The sequence below is a fragment of the Poecile atricapillus genome, chromosome 1 (assembly GCF_030490865.1).
Source record: "Poecile atricapillus isolate bPoeAtr1 chromosome 1, bPoeAtr1.hap1, whole genome shotgun sequence".
Taxonomy (NCBI): domain Eukaryota; kingdom Metazoa; phylum Chordata; class Aves; order Passeriformes; family Paridae; genus Poecile; species Poecile atricapillus.
Window position 1 is genome coordinate 31,365,827 of NC_081249.1, and position 13,065 is coordinate 31,378,891.

General features: G+C 38.9%; 1 protein-coding gene across 8 annotated transcripts in view; it reads left to right on the forward strand.

Annotated features, from left to right (window-relative positions):
• Positions 1-13,065, forward strand: part of INPP4A (inositol polyphosphate-4-phosphatase type I A) — a 109,545-nt gene that overhangs the window by 18,653 nt on the left and 77,827 nt on the right. Inside the window, exon 1 of one of the 8 annotated variants that reach the window (XM_058838628.1) lies at positions 9,568-9,729. The exons of the other annotated variants lie outside the window; for them this stretch is intronic. The gene's annotated coding sequence lies outside the window, so the exon portion shown is untranslated. Of the gene's footprint in view, positions 1-9,567; positions 9,730-13,065 lie in introns of those variants that run through there. 8 annotated transcript variants of the gene reach the window in all.

A 13,065-nucleotide genomic window follows, 5' to 3' on the forward strand; every position in this document is an offset into this window, starting at 1 on the left:
TTTCATGTACAGCCTTAAAACTCTGCTGCCAAAATTCAAAATGAGAGACAGACATGGAAAATTTTGGGTCTTTTTCCACAGAGAATTAGCAAGCATTATTTTTATTGCCAAATAATACTTCTATGAAGCTTTCCTGATGATCTTTTCCCAGGTCCTTTTGTCTCATTGCTCTCCCTTTACTGTCACTGTTTCCCCAGCATCTCTCTTTGTTCTGAACAGCCTGTCAATCAGCCAGCTCTCTCTTGCCTGCGGGAATGTGTCTCTGCCTGAGTTCCTCCTGTCCTGAATCCACCTCTTTGCATCTTTCTCCATCAGAGTTAACTGTGCTGTTTTTCCTGCCCTGCCACACTTTCCCCTAAGATGACTTGCTGTGCACTTTTGCCATCACTTCTCCATTTCCTGCTCTCTAAACCAGTTTGCCCCATTAGTGAGCCACCACAGTGCTACTGACTTCTCTCCTTTCAAGACCATATGCTAAGAACTGCTCTCAGGTTGGTGTGTTAACTGGAACTTGTATCCTGTTGATGCTGACATTGATCTTTGCCTTGCTGAGAGTCTTGATTCCCCCTGCTCTGACATTTCCTCGGTATCTTATATTATCTCATAAAAAATCTCATCAGAAATTCTTCCCATCTATGTTCTATTTTGAGCTCTGCTTCTACTGGATAGCTATTTGACTTAAGTCACTGCAGCATTTCTGTAGAACTTCTGTGGAATTTTTTATTTGTTGGTAGGCTTGATTGGGGCATATTAGCACCAGCAGAGTTCATTCCCCCTGTGGTTTTAGAGGGAAGCAATTGCTTTTATAGAGGTGACTCCCGACAGAATCTAAGTTAGCAACACAGCTCCTGCTTAGCTTAGGTGCTCTGAATTGCACTCTGCCTTTCTTCTTGCTGAGAAAGTAGAGAATACAATGCATTTTCTGACTCCCCTGGACATTCTTGTTAATGTAGTCTATTCATCCTCCACATTGCATATAAGGGGCAGCATGAATTGTAGTAATTTTCAACCTATTGAAGTGATGAGAAGTGTTGCAGAATTTTAAGGCATGACTTTTAGTTTCTGTAGTTAAATGTTCCTTTATTCCTGTTTGGCAGACCTCATCTGTAGGAGGAATAAATAGATTTGTTTCTTTAATGAAGTATTTTAAGTTCTCACTTTTATTTTTCTTTTTTTTTTTTCCCTTAATGGGATATTTGTCAATGAAAAAATTAAATCTAACTATTTCATCTTTTTAGTACCTAAATTACAGGAGTTTGCACATTGGAGTGAAAGACCTGCAAAGGTTTCTCTTAAGAGCAAACAAACTAAAAGAACAAAAGTAAGATACCAAAGTATCTTGCTTTCCTGTGTGGAATTCTTTTCTATGTGAGTAAAAAATTATTATTTCCTTTTCACTTTCTTATGTAGGTGCTGATTGCTACCAGTTTCATGCAGAGTTTGTTACTATCTGTAAAAAGGCTCAGGCATGTCTTAATTATATTTTTTAAGTCTGTAGTCATGTGTTTTTTGGGAGGAAGAGCTTGGGGGTAGAGAGCAGGTAGAAGAAATATGCTCCATTTTTGTAGAAGAAAAAGACTTCTGTTGACTACCTGTTACAGTCTATAAAAATAAATTTTTAGCTTATTTATATGAAACTGACAAAGCATCATGTCCTTTTGAAATAGTGTGGAGCCAGTATTTGTGTGGCTCCAGCCTATTATATGAGTTCCTAAAAAAGGCAGGTTATTTAGAAACTCTGTCCAAAAAAAGGTGCTGCTTATATCTTACTCTATTTTAGACCCACTGTGAAAAAAAGAGACACCCATACTTTTGAAACCGGTTTAATGTGAGGATAGCTTTTACTTGTCTTTCATTTTAATGCTTCTGTTTCCTTTTCCATCACCTGTAACACTGAATTACTGTGTGTGTATTTTAAGAGTCCTTCCACAGTTATGGGTGTGGATCACGTAGTTCCCTGTGTTCTTCCCTTTGCTCAGCTTGCTGTCTCTGTTCACTATTCATATCAGCAAATCAGCAAATGTTAATGTACTGTAGTGTATTTCAGAAGGCCTTGCATGGAGACTTACTAGAACTGTTTTTCCCAAGAGAAGTTAACGGAGAATTAATGCAATTTTGGAATATAGCAATTGATGAAGTATTTTCATACTACCTGTCTTTGTGTCTCTTGCTGTCTTGTACTTTTGTGGTGCTTTTGGGTTTATAGCCAGGTTTTTTCTGTTAGTCTTCTTTGTCTTTAAAATTGTTTAATGAGTTTTTGAAATCCTCAACTTGCAAAAGTGAACGCAGTTTGGAGTGCACCTCTTTATGAATGTGACTTTAATTTATGAAAAAGTTCTTTGAAGTATTCTACATTGATTAGAGTCAGCCTCTAGATTGGTTTGATAGTTTTGGATGGGAGATAAAGATATGGACATCTTCCTTCCAAAGCTACATATAATCCTAGAATTAATACCCTAAAGAAAGCTTGTCCAATATTAAATGCACTAATTAGATCTTAAGATTCAGTTCCCAAGACTCTTTGCATAATGTCAGGCAAATAATGAATAAAATCATTACCATCTCAGTGAGGTGGGCCCTAGAAGCTTGTGCCTCTGAGCCTAAGACTCAATCTGTTTCAGTCTTCCATTTGGAAAAAAACAAACCAACAAGACACAGCCATCCAGTCCCACACCTTTCCCCCCAGAAAAACCTAAAATAGGCTGAGGGAAGGAAAGCCACTCTTCCTCTGGTTTGGGTTAAAAGCTGTGAGATAATCTAGAGAACAGGTAATGAGGATAATGTGACCTCATCTCCAGGTGCATGCTTTTTCTCTATCCTCAATTTCCTCAGATGCAAAATGCATGCCAACAGACCTGTCCTTTTCACCAAACTAATATCTGTGTGAAGGAAGCCTTGGTTCTGTGGCCCAAGCAGGCTGGAAAGGACAGCTGCAGCTGCCAGGGGTGCAGAGTGGCTGGACCTGTGGGCTGTGACCATCATCAGGAAGTTGCAGGAGCAGCCATCAATTTCAAAGAGCAGAAGTACATCACAGAATTAGAAGCTGGAAATGAGAGAGAGCAGGTTGATAGAAAATACTTGTTTTATTGTCTTTATAACATAAATGGATGATGGCAGTAATCTTACCAGTTTAGATTGGTGCAGTTTAACTATAAACAAGAGGTTGTATGTTAACATAAAATTCAAGGACTCAAAGTCTTTTCCCAAAACACTGTATGATGCAAACATCTGTAATCTCTAGTCTTACCTTAGTCACCAAGCCATCCCATGCCAGAGACCTTTTATTCTACTAGAAAGTGAAAGTTATCTAAACATATTGCAATACATTACTTATGGATTATACATAAACAAGTGAAACTCATTGAAAAGAAAGACAGAAACCCATCACAGCACTGATATATCACTTGCTCTTCCAACAGGTACATGTAAAAAGATGTCATAACTGGTGGGTCTCTTTGGGGTCTGTATTTTTATGTACCTGCCAGAAATTTATTTAATTTCTTTATTTAATGAGGAGATTCTGAATCTATTAATTTTTTTAATCATTATTACTTGCCTACTTTTGCCATCCCTGTAGGTTTGCTGATTTGGAGTTGACTGTTCTTAGAATAAGACATGTGGCCTTTGACATAAAGATTTTTTGAAATCCCAATAGGAACATCACAGTGCTACTTTTAGTGAGCTTTTTCTGTGACCTAATTTTAGGAAAAATCCCAAATGATCTCAAATCAATTAAGTTCTGAATGTCAAAATTTAGATTAATCATGAAAGAAGCACTTTCCTTCTCAACACTTCTAATAAGCTTTTCCACCTTGGGCTCCCTGCTGGATGCGCAACTCAGTGAGTACAGTCCCTTAGTCTTTGAGTGGTCCCAATAATTATTTGGTGGCATTGATCTGGAGAATAATTTCGAGATTATTTCCACAAATACATAATGACTTAAAAGCTGCGAGCTTGCAGATAACTCTTTAGGACTGGATTGTTTTCTAATGTTTTCTAATGTTTCTAATAATTTCTTTGAAAGAAGAAATAAAGAATTTTGAGAGAGAAGAAATAAAGAATTTTGAGAGAGAAGAAAAATGGTTTAACCGCATGGCCTTTAATTTTATTTTACTTTTTTTTACTGATCAACTTTCGTTTGAGGACCCTCTTAGCATTTCGTGAAGTGTTGTACTACACTGTACTAAGAGTAGGACTTATTTTTTTATTTTGCACAATGGAGGCAAATAATGCCAAAAATATGAATAAGGGAATGAGTCCTGTAAACATGTCTAGATAGGCAGTTACCTTTCATGGCCTTACTAATTAGGAACCTATCGAAAGATGATTTCCCTGCAGAAAATAGGGACTGGTTAACTTAAGGACTACAGATGAGCTGGGAAGACAAGACAAAGTGTTAGAAATCTATTGTGCAACCACGGAAATTTTGCATTACAGCTGCTCTTTCTTTGAGGAAATGAGGAGTAAATTTTATAACAAATGCTGCAGGAATAGTCATCAAAAATGTCATGCTTTGCATTCAGTCTTACAGGGTTTTGATTTGTTTTCCCAAGAGCAGCAGATGGTAGTGGGAAAACAATAAGTCTTTGCATCCACTTTTTCCAGCACTGACAATTGTTCTTTCTGTGGCATTTGAAGAAACTATGTAGGTCACCAGCATGAGATCTGCAAGTCCTGCATTGTGGAGACAACAGGAAAAACTTAGTTGGAAAATGTTTAGAGTATATTGGATGAACAAAATGAGTGGATTTAGAGAATATCCATCACAGTATAAAATTTTGTTAGACAACATGAAGAACTGTGATGTTTAAGTCAAACAGACTTGCCTCAAAATGAGTTTATGCCTGGATTTGTCTGGTGTCTCTTTTCTTAGGATTCACAAGTTAGTATTCAATTGAAGTGATTGTATGACTGCAGAAAATGAGCATGCTGGTTTGTAACAGAGGAGTAGTTGTGCATTGTATAGAAAAATAAAGATCGGAATAAGAAATTTGGATCTATATTGATAGAACAAATTTTAATGTTCTTGGAAACCTGGGGAGACTGGGTGTGTTCTGACATACTTTCTCTGTTATCCAAACTGAACTTTATAACCTGTATGTAAGATTTGAGATTACAGATTCTTCTGCACTTGCCCTGTACCAGGATTTTTTTAGGAAAAAGCTGAGTTCTGAATATAAGGGGAATGAGAGCGGGCACACAGTAATTGCAAATGGTGCATTGCTTGATTATGAGGTTTAATGTGTCATTAGGGTCTTGCTGACCTTTTCTGTTGATGCAAAACATGGGCAGATGTTAGAATGAGAGAGAAAAAGAGCAGAAGTGGATAGATGTGGGCAGGCCAGCTGCCAAAAGATCAGCTGACACTGTGCTGACATCAAGTGCAATCTGGAGAGTCCTTCTCACCCAAGCAAGCCTTTGCAATGTATCATTGTCTGTATATGTAGGAACCACAGCAGTGTCTGTAAACCAGTCTCTCATCTGGTCAGTACATCTTTGCTATGAGATATATTGTCCTTGCCTTGTTTTGGCTGATTTATCTGAACTTAGTCTCTGCAGTTTGTTGTTTCATCTGCTGAGAACAGACAATTAAGAGGAAATGGGCATTTAGGTTGTCTTTTAGATTTTCACTGGATTTGCAGAAGTACTTCCCTCCGAGATCTGCATGCAATGTGTTACTGACAGCTTGTCACTTTGTTGTCTTTTCCCATTGCAGTCTATGTAGCTTTGGATTGTGAGAGAGTAATAAAAAATACATTTTACGTGGGTCATAGCTATAGCAGTAGCTTGAGGAGGTGGTCTTAGTGAAGAGATGTACTTGTGTGGAAGAAATGGTTTCCCACAGCCTCTTGTGGGTTGCTTTGCTAACTGCTTTTTAGAGAGGACTGCAAGATGCTACTGAGTGGTGGATGATGTAGTGGAGGTAAAAAGTTCAACTGCTACAGTGTGTCCTGTTATTTATCTTCAGAAACCTTGAGATAACTCTGGTAAGTGTATCGTCCCCTTCCTCCCCCCATACCCAATCAGTAAAGATCTGCTTTCATGTGTGGCTTCCTCTCTTCATTGTCTGTGCAGGGTAAAGATTCTGGTTCTGACACTTTTCCCAGCAGGAGTCTTAATTTTCATGAGAAGCAAACAGTGCTTTTGTCATGGCATATCAAAATACCCATGAAAGGTAATTAGATGGAAGAAGGGAACCTGCTAGTGAGATGCATCGAAAGGGAAGTCTAATAGTTTAGTGAGCAAGACACTGAGATCTAATTTCTGCATTTTGCTTTGCTGTGGACATGTGTCAAGTCAGTTAGCTGTGTTTGTAGAGTAATGCAAAAAATATTTATCTTCTCAACTTCTTGCCTATGTGTATTTTCAAAATACATGCTCTTTTTGCAGTGGGTTTCTTCTACTGTGTGTATGCATAGTGCTCGCTTTCATGTGTGGCTGCTGACTGGTACTTTGGAAAGTTTTGTAATGCCCATATCAATGATAATTGGAGTATTAGCTTGTCCAGGAAATTAGCTCTGCTTTTCCTCCCAAAAATGTGTCAGTGCGCCTCAAAAAATAGTATCTCTGAACTCTTCTCTTTACACAGAGCTCAGAAAAGCAAGATTACAAAACCTTAGGATGCAGCAGAGAGTGTAGCTGTTGGAAAGATCACTGGAAAGCTAGGAGGGTGAGAGTGGAAGGAGGCACTGTGGATATTGGCAGCGGTCCTCAATCTGCTTCTGTTGCCCAGCTGTATCAGGAGCCAGGTCTGTCCTTGAAGAAAAGGAATGCTTTTTTTTCTATTCTTTCCATTCCCTCCCCACCCCCAGACAGCATAACCTAAGAAGAATAAGGCTCAGAAACAGAAATAGAGGTTTGTGTTCTCAGTAAGGACAATCTGAGCTTTCATAGGAAAGCAAGTTAATAAGAAATCTGAAAATCTGGAATAGGCTGTGTGAAACCATTTCCACCATCATTGGTGTAATGATGACTTGAAAAAAAATTCCAAACAAACAAATTACTAGAGACAGGGAGCTGATGAGGAGGAACAAGATTCTTGAACCTGGTACCATGTTGAATAGGTACTGTAGAAAAGCCTTTGCTTGCTTATTACGTAAAGGTGAAGAAGGAAAAAACATTATCTGTGAAGAGTGTATAATAGTCTAAGCTGCCTCTTAATGCAGAATGTCTTGCAGCATTGTTTAGTTCAGTAGGCTGTACTAGATTTCTGGTCATGATTTCAACCACATCTGTGTACATTTACTTTTGTTGGGGTAAGAAGCTTCAGGTTTTCTCACTTTTCAACCCCTGATCCAATCCCTTTCTACTGCAGAAGGTCCAGCAAAAAAGACTGATCAATTAAACATTGGGAAACTGCTGCCTACAGCAGCTAAATCTCATCTGATTTGTAGATGAGGTCATTTGCAGCTGAGGCAAGTATATGCGTTTTACACAGCGGGTGCTCGCTCTTGGTGTGCTTTATCTCTTTGAGGCCTTTAACAGCTCTTTTCTTTGAGTCAGCTTTGATCCAAATCTTCACTCTCAGCTGTACAGCAAATTCACAAAATTGAATGTAGATACACAATTGCATGCCATATATTTTAAAGGAGACAAAAACCACAATTCCCCACCTCCCAAGAGAAAAGAAACTGTCATCCTCCAAACCCCCAGACATGTGAAGTATCATCCAGTTTTATCTTCTTCTCTGCCTTTGTCACAGATGCCATTTGGACCGTGTTAGTTCTCCTGATTAAAATCTCAGGGGTCTTGGTTTGGATTTTTGTTGCTGCCATTGTGTTTTTTGGTTTTTTTTCCCTGACATGCTGTGGTTCTTAGCATTCTCTTGCCTCTTCAAGCATTTAAAACATGAAAATAAAGCCTTGGAAGCTTGATAGGAGCAAATATTCACTGTCATTAGTAAACTGGGGGAAAAGATGGGATTCAGCAGAAGATTTTCCAAGTGATAAAATACTAATGGTTTTAGGGGAAAGAATTTAATTCCGTGTATCTTCATAGATACCAGCTGTTTTATATCCCCCTTGCTTATGCTGTCTCCATGACCATGGAGATCCAATGATTGTTTTGCTCAGCTTGATTCTTCCTCATCTGTTGATCCCTGCCAAGGCAGTGTTCTTGGCTGCTTTGTGATACATGGAGTAAACATTCACCATCAGCAGTACAAAGTTTGTTCAGCAGTTTTAACAGCCAGATATAGTCCTGAAGAGTGCTGCACGCATACTTGGATTAAATGGGCAGAGGTACCTTACATTTTACTTGGCTTTGAAAAAGAAGGAATTCTCTAAAATTACAAAACACACAGACCCATCGAAGTCATGCTTTGATATTAGCCTTTCCATGAGAAAGCTCAACACAAATCTGTTTAGCTGGATGATAGCCAACTGGACATTTGCTAAGTATGAGGAAAAATGTTCATCTGTAAATGCTTTGACATAAACCAAGTGTTTTTCCTCCAAACTCTCTGGGATGTTTACATGAGTGGCTGTTAAGCAGGTCTGCGCATTTTAGTGGCATTGTTCCATCAGCCAGTATCTTCTTTTAACAATGTTTGATTCATCCCACTGTAATTTGTTTCCATGTACTTAACCTAATGGCTCGGTACTAGATGGCTTCATCTGCCTCTCTTGAAGGCTGAATCTATTAAATACTGCAACTGCTTAGTATAATGTGCCTTTCAGAAATAAGTGGGATCAGTACAGCAATGCATGTCAACAGTGTCCAACATTAAGTGCCTAACATTGGCTTCGTGATGCCTGTCCTTGTTCATTGTGGGGAGTCTAGCAGGCCTGGGAAATAAATACGTGTTCAAAATGCTTCTTTGACTAGGTTATCAGTGCCTGGTGAGATGGATAGCTGTGGGGGAGGCTGCCAGAACTCAACCCTAAACCTGAGTGCACTGTTCCTGTTTATAATGCAGCTATTCTCTTTTCCTATAGGCTCTTTTCCCTGGTAAACTAGTGTCAGGCACACAGCATTTCTGCTCATGTGCATCCCTTCCTACAGTCCTTCCTACAGCTCTTTCATCTCACTGCATTTGAGACCAAATTTGCCGTGCCCAGAGTACTTAATGAAGTCAGACTTTGCTCTGAAGTTGTCATGAATAAACAGATATTGCCCAGACTTAGTACTTTAATTTTATATTCTTTCATGGTTTTTTTTAGTTTTGCCCCTGTTCTTGATGAGATATGTGAGCCCATGGGTGTCTTGTAGTAGTGCATCACCCGACATACCATGGTATTGGCTTGGTCTGCAGAGCAAGCCTTTGCATTCCAAATAAATATATTTGCAGCAAAGAAGCAAAATTGCTGTTCTCGGGGGAAAAACCCAAAGCCCCCAAACAAACCCACACCGCTCAACTCTCCAAGATTATGCTGAAGTTAAAATCCAATTTCTGCTGCAAGAACAAGCTGGGCAGTCTGCAGGCACACACAGAGACACAGGCAGGCAGTGAGTGCCTGTGTGACAGGGAGCCGGAGTGAGAGGAAGCCTTGAAACTTAAACTCCTCCTGCAGCTCTGCATCTGCTCTGAGTCACTGGTATGACTCACAGTGACAGTGTTCACGTTAGCTAGCGTTCAGATGGAGCAGCTCTGGCAACAGAAGAAGCAGGTTATATTATTGATTACCTGCTGCAGCAGACACTTGCACCAAGATTTTTTTTTACGAGCACAGATGAAACAGAGGAGGCTCTACTGAGCGCTGCTATTTTTATTAGTATTGCTTTCTTAAGGTAAGAATGCCTGTTTATTTAAATATGTACCAAAGGGAATTTGGAGCTCGTGAAGTCTGAATTGCTGTTATTCTCAGAGGATGCTGATCTTTGGGGCTGTGTTACTGCAAAGCTTTGTCTGGACTGTTTGCTGTGCCATATGGAGAATCATATGGCTAATGGGCAGTGTGCGTCCTAGGAAACAAAATAACTACTTTCTCATTCATTGATGTTATGTAAGGCATGGCAGCCATGTTAAGGACAGAAGACCTCTTTTGAAGAAACAGTGCTGCTAGATGGTAGGGCAAGGAAAACAAGTAATTTTTAAGCAGTTCTCTGTCCTTTGGAGAGTGCTGCAGTTCTCTAGTTCTTGCTTACTGAATTTCTATGTCAATAGAATAAAAAATGCAGTTGCATTAGAAGTAGCAAAATAATTGTTTACCTTTAGAATCACTGTGTTGTTTTGCCTTCAGCATTCAGGCTGGGACTGTGCATGTGATCCATGTAGTGCCTGGATGTAAACAGTTTCTTCAAATACTATAAATGGTGCTTCCAGATATTGGGGTGAATTCCATCTTCTGCTACTAAAAGCACATATGTCATATTCTGACAATTAGTAATATGCAAAAAATGAGACATATTCTAGTTAGTGTAGACGTATGCAGAGTAGGTATAACATTTGTTTGTAGTGGCTTTACTGCTATTTTACTCGTTTTAGTGCTGTAATTTTAATGTAGGCTAGACTGTTATTGCTTATGCTTACGTAGAATCCACTAAGTCTTGAGAAATTGCTGTATTCCCCACAACAGATTTTATTATCTTGGGATTCTGGTTTTGAACTGCAGTAGTGAATTTATCTTAAGTTATTTTTTTCTTTTCTCCTCTTCTTCCCCCCCCGCCCCCCATTTATTTTGGATTTCCAAAGCAGTATGCTTTTAAAGTGCATCTTACAGTGAGGCTGGCAGCTGCTTTCATTAATAAGGGAGCCAGATGACTTGCATTTGCTTTCGGAATGAGGGAATGAGGGTATTTTCAAAACCTGATCATTTACTAGGTTACTTTCAGGTACGTGAAATTACCACTCATTTCCATGTAGAATTTACATAAAAGGGACAACTGTCATCATCTCTGGAAGACATACAGTGCTGTAGTAATAGCATTTTAAAATGACAGCATACTTTAGGCTCTTCTTCTGTTTGCTAGTTTATAGCATTTGCTGATGTACAGTGTTTTCACTGCTATGAATTAACCAGATTTGCTGTTATTCTAGCTTTTGAAATAGATTAGTTTTCTTAATAAAATGGAAAGTAAGGTGTTAGGGCATTTTTAGTATCTTTATACTTCTGGTGACATCCAACTTGGAAAACTACAGTGTAAGAGGAGCTTTTAAAACAGTGTCTGTCGTGGATGCCCAACTCCCAGAGGAAAAGTTTTGTTGACTAATTTTAATGACTTATGTTTCTGACATTAAATATTTCTCACATTGCAGCAGTATAAATGCAAACTAGTTTAAGCAGTGTTAGGGTTGGTTTTGGGACTATTCACTAACAAAGTTCTGGCATGTGACAGTCTCCTTCTCCTCCCAAGTCCAAACAAGTAGAAATAAAACATTCTTTATAGTCTTTATTTTTCCACTGATTTCTATCTTAATTGCTATTAATTAAGATTGTATCAGAACTGTGCCTTAATGATTGCCTTTAAGTATGCATTTAAGTACCAATTCTATATTATGTCAGAACAAATAATTTATTATAATAAAACTCAATTACCTTCAGTTTAGTTTACGTAATTTCTTTATTGTAACACATTGTGGACACAGTTAAATAATTAACATTAAAATCAATGTTTTCAAAAGACATTTCAAGAACATGCTTAACATCTAGAAAACAGGATGACAGCCCCTGAAACATCTAAAAACCAGGATGACTGTCCCTAAATCAACACAAACCTCAAGACATCCTCTCCATCTATTTGTCCATAGACTTTTTGTGCAAGAGCTCACCACCAGAGAGAACTCCCTCATGTCCTTCTGCCACTGGGATGCCACTAAGGAAAAATGAATGTCAGCTGAAAAAAAGAACAAAAAATCCAGTCTTGCAAGATAGCTAGACAGTTTGCTGTATGTGAGTAGGAGAACTTCTGTGAAGAACTAATGCAATTCTAGTAGTGATTGTTGTGATACCATGTCAGTAATTATGTGACTTCTTTGGAATATAGTAGCAAGTTACAGCTGTGAACATAAATATCCAAGGTAGGAGAGATTTGTGCAGTTAAGTGATCATAGCTGTGTTAAGTGGAAAGGAAAGGAACCAGCTGCATTTGATCCTTCTATGGAGGGATTTTCCAGTAAAGGCTTGTCAAAGTCTGCTCTCTAGGCACCCTGAAAGCTGGGTTTTGTTACTTTAAGATGGCTTTGTATTATGCTGCAAAGGTAATACGTGGCAGAAGCTATTTGGAGTATTTCACTGGTACTTTTGGCAGGACTTGAACTGTGAGAGTTCATGATCTCCTTGGCCTTTCTTTTTAGTAAACCCAAACAGAAGATTCCAGCTCTCTGTTCTCCCCTCCTGTTCCTAACCTACAGGATATCACGGCTGTTTTTCTCATCTCTGCATTACTTCAGAGCCATGCTTTGTTATTTTTGCCTTCTCTAAAACTTTTGTGAAATTCCTGCTGAAATTTAGGGCCTCTTTTTGATTCTCACTTCAGCTGCTCAGGTGTGGATTCTCTCCCTCTGGTAGGTTTTCCACCTAGGAAAGCTTTGAATGCCACAAAGTACATGTAATTCAGCACTTCCCTTTTGCTCCTCGTGCTGCTTGTGTTCCAAACAACAAGTGGGGTGTTCAGGCTGTCCTGTATTTGTTTCTTCCTTTGTAAAACCTCCTGCTTTTTATTTTATTTTATTTTTTTGGTGGCTTCCTTTGTGGCCATACTCTAACTGTGTTACTCTGAGCCCTTTGTCAGCCTTCCTGGCAGTTGGGGAGCTGCTGGAATAACGCTGATCTCTTCTCTGTTCTGCTCTCTCAGTCCTTGAGCAGAAGTTTCAAAACAGACAGTGGCATCATCCTTAGGCATGTTGTTCTACCTCTTCCTGCCATGACAGTGGGAAATGGCTGCAGGAAACAGCTGTTGCTGTGGGTAGTATGTGGAGAAATGGGGACCCTAGAAAATACAGCATTTCTCCAAAATTCTTTAGTGGGAGGAAGCATCTACTCTCCTATTTTACACAAAAGCTGCATTAGCAATGGTTTATAACTAGCCTTGCCTGATGAAGAACTTAGGGGGAATCCAATCATGTCATTGCAATTCATTTAATTTATGTGAGTTGTCTTTAATAGGAGTGATATTTTTTATTGT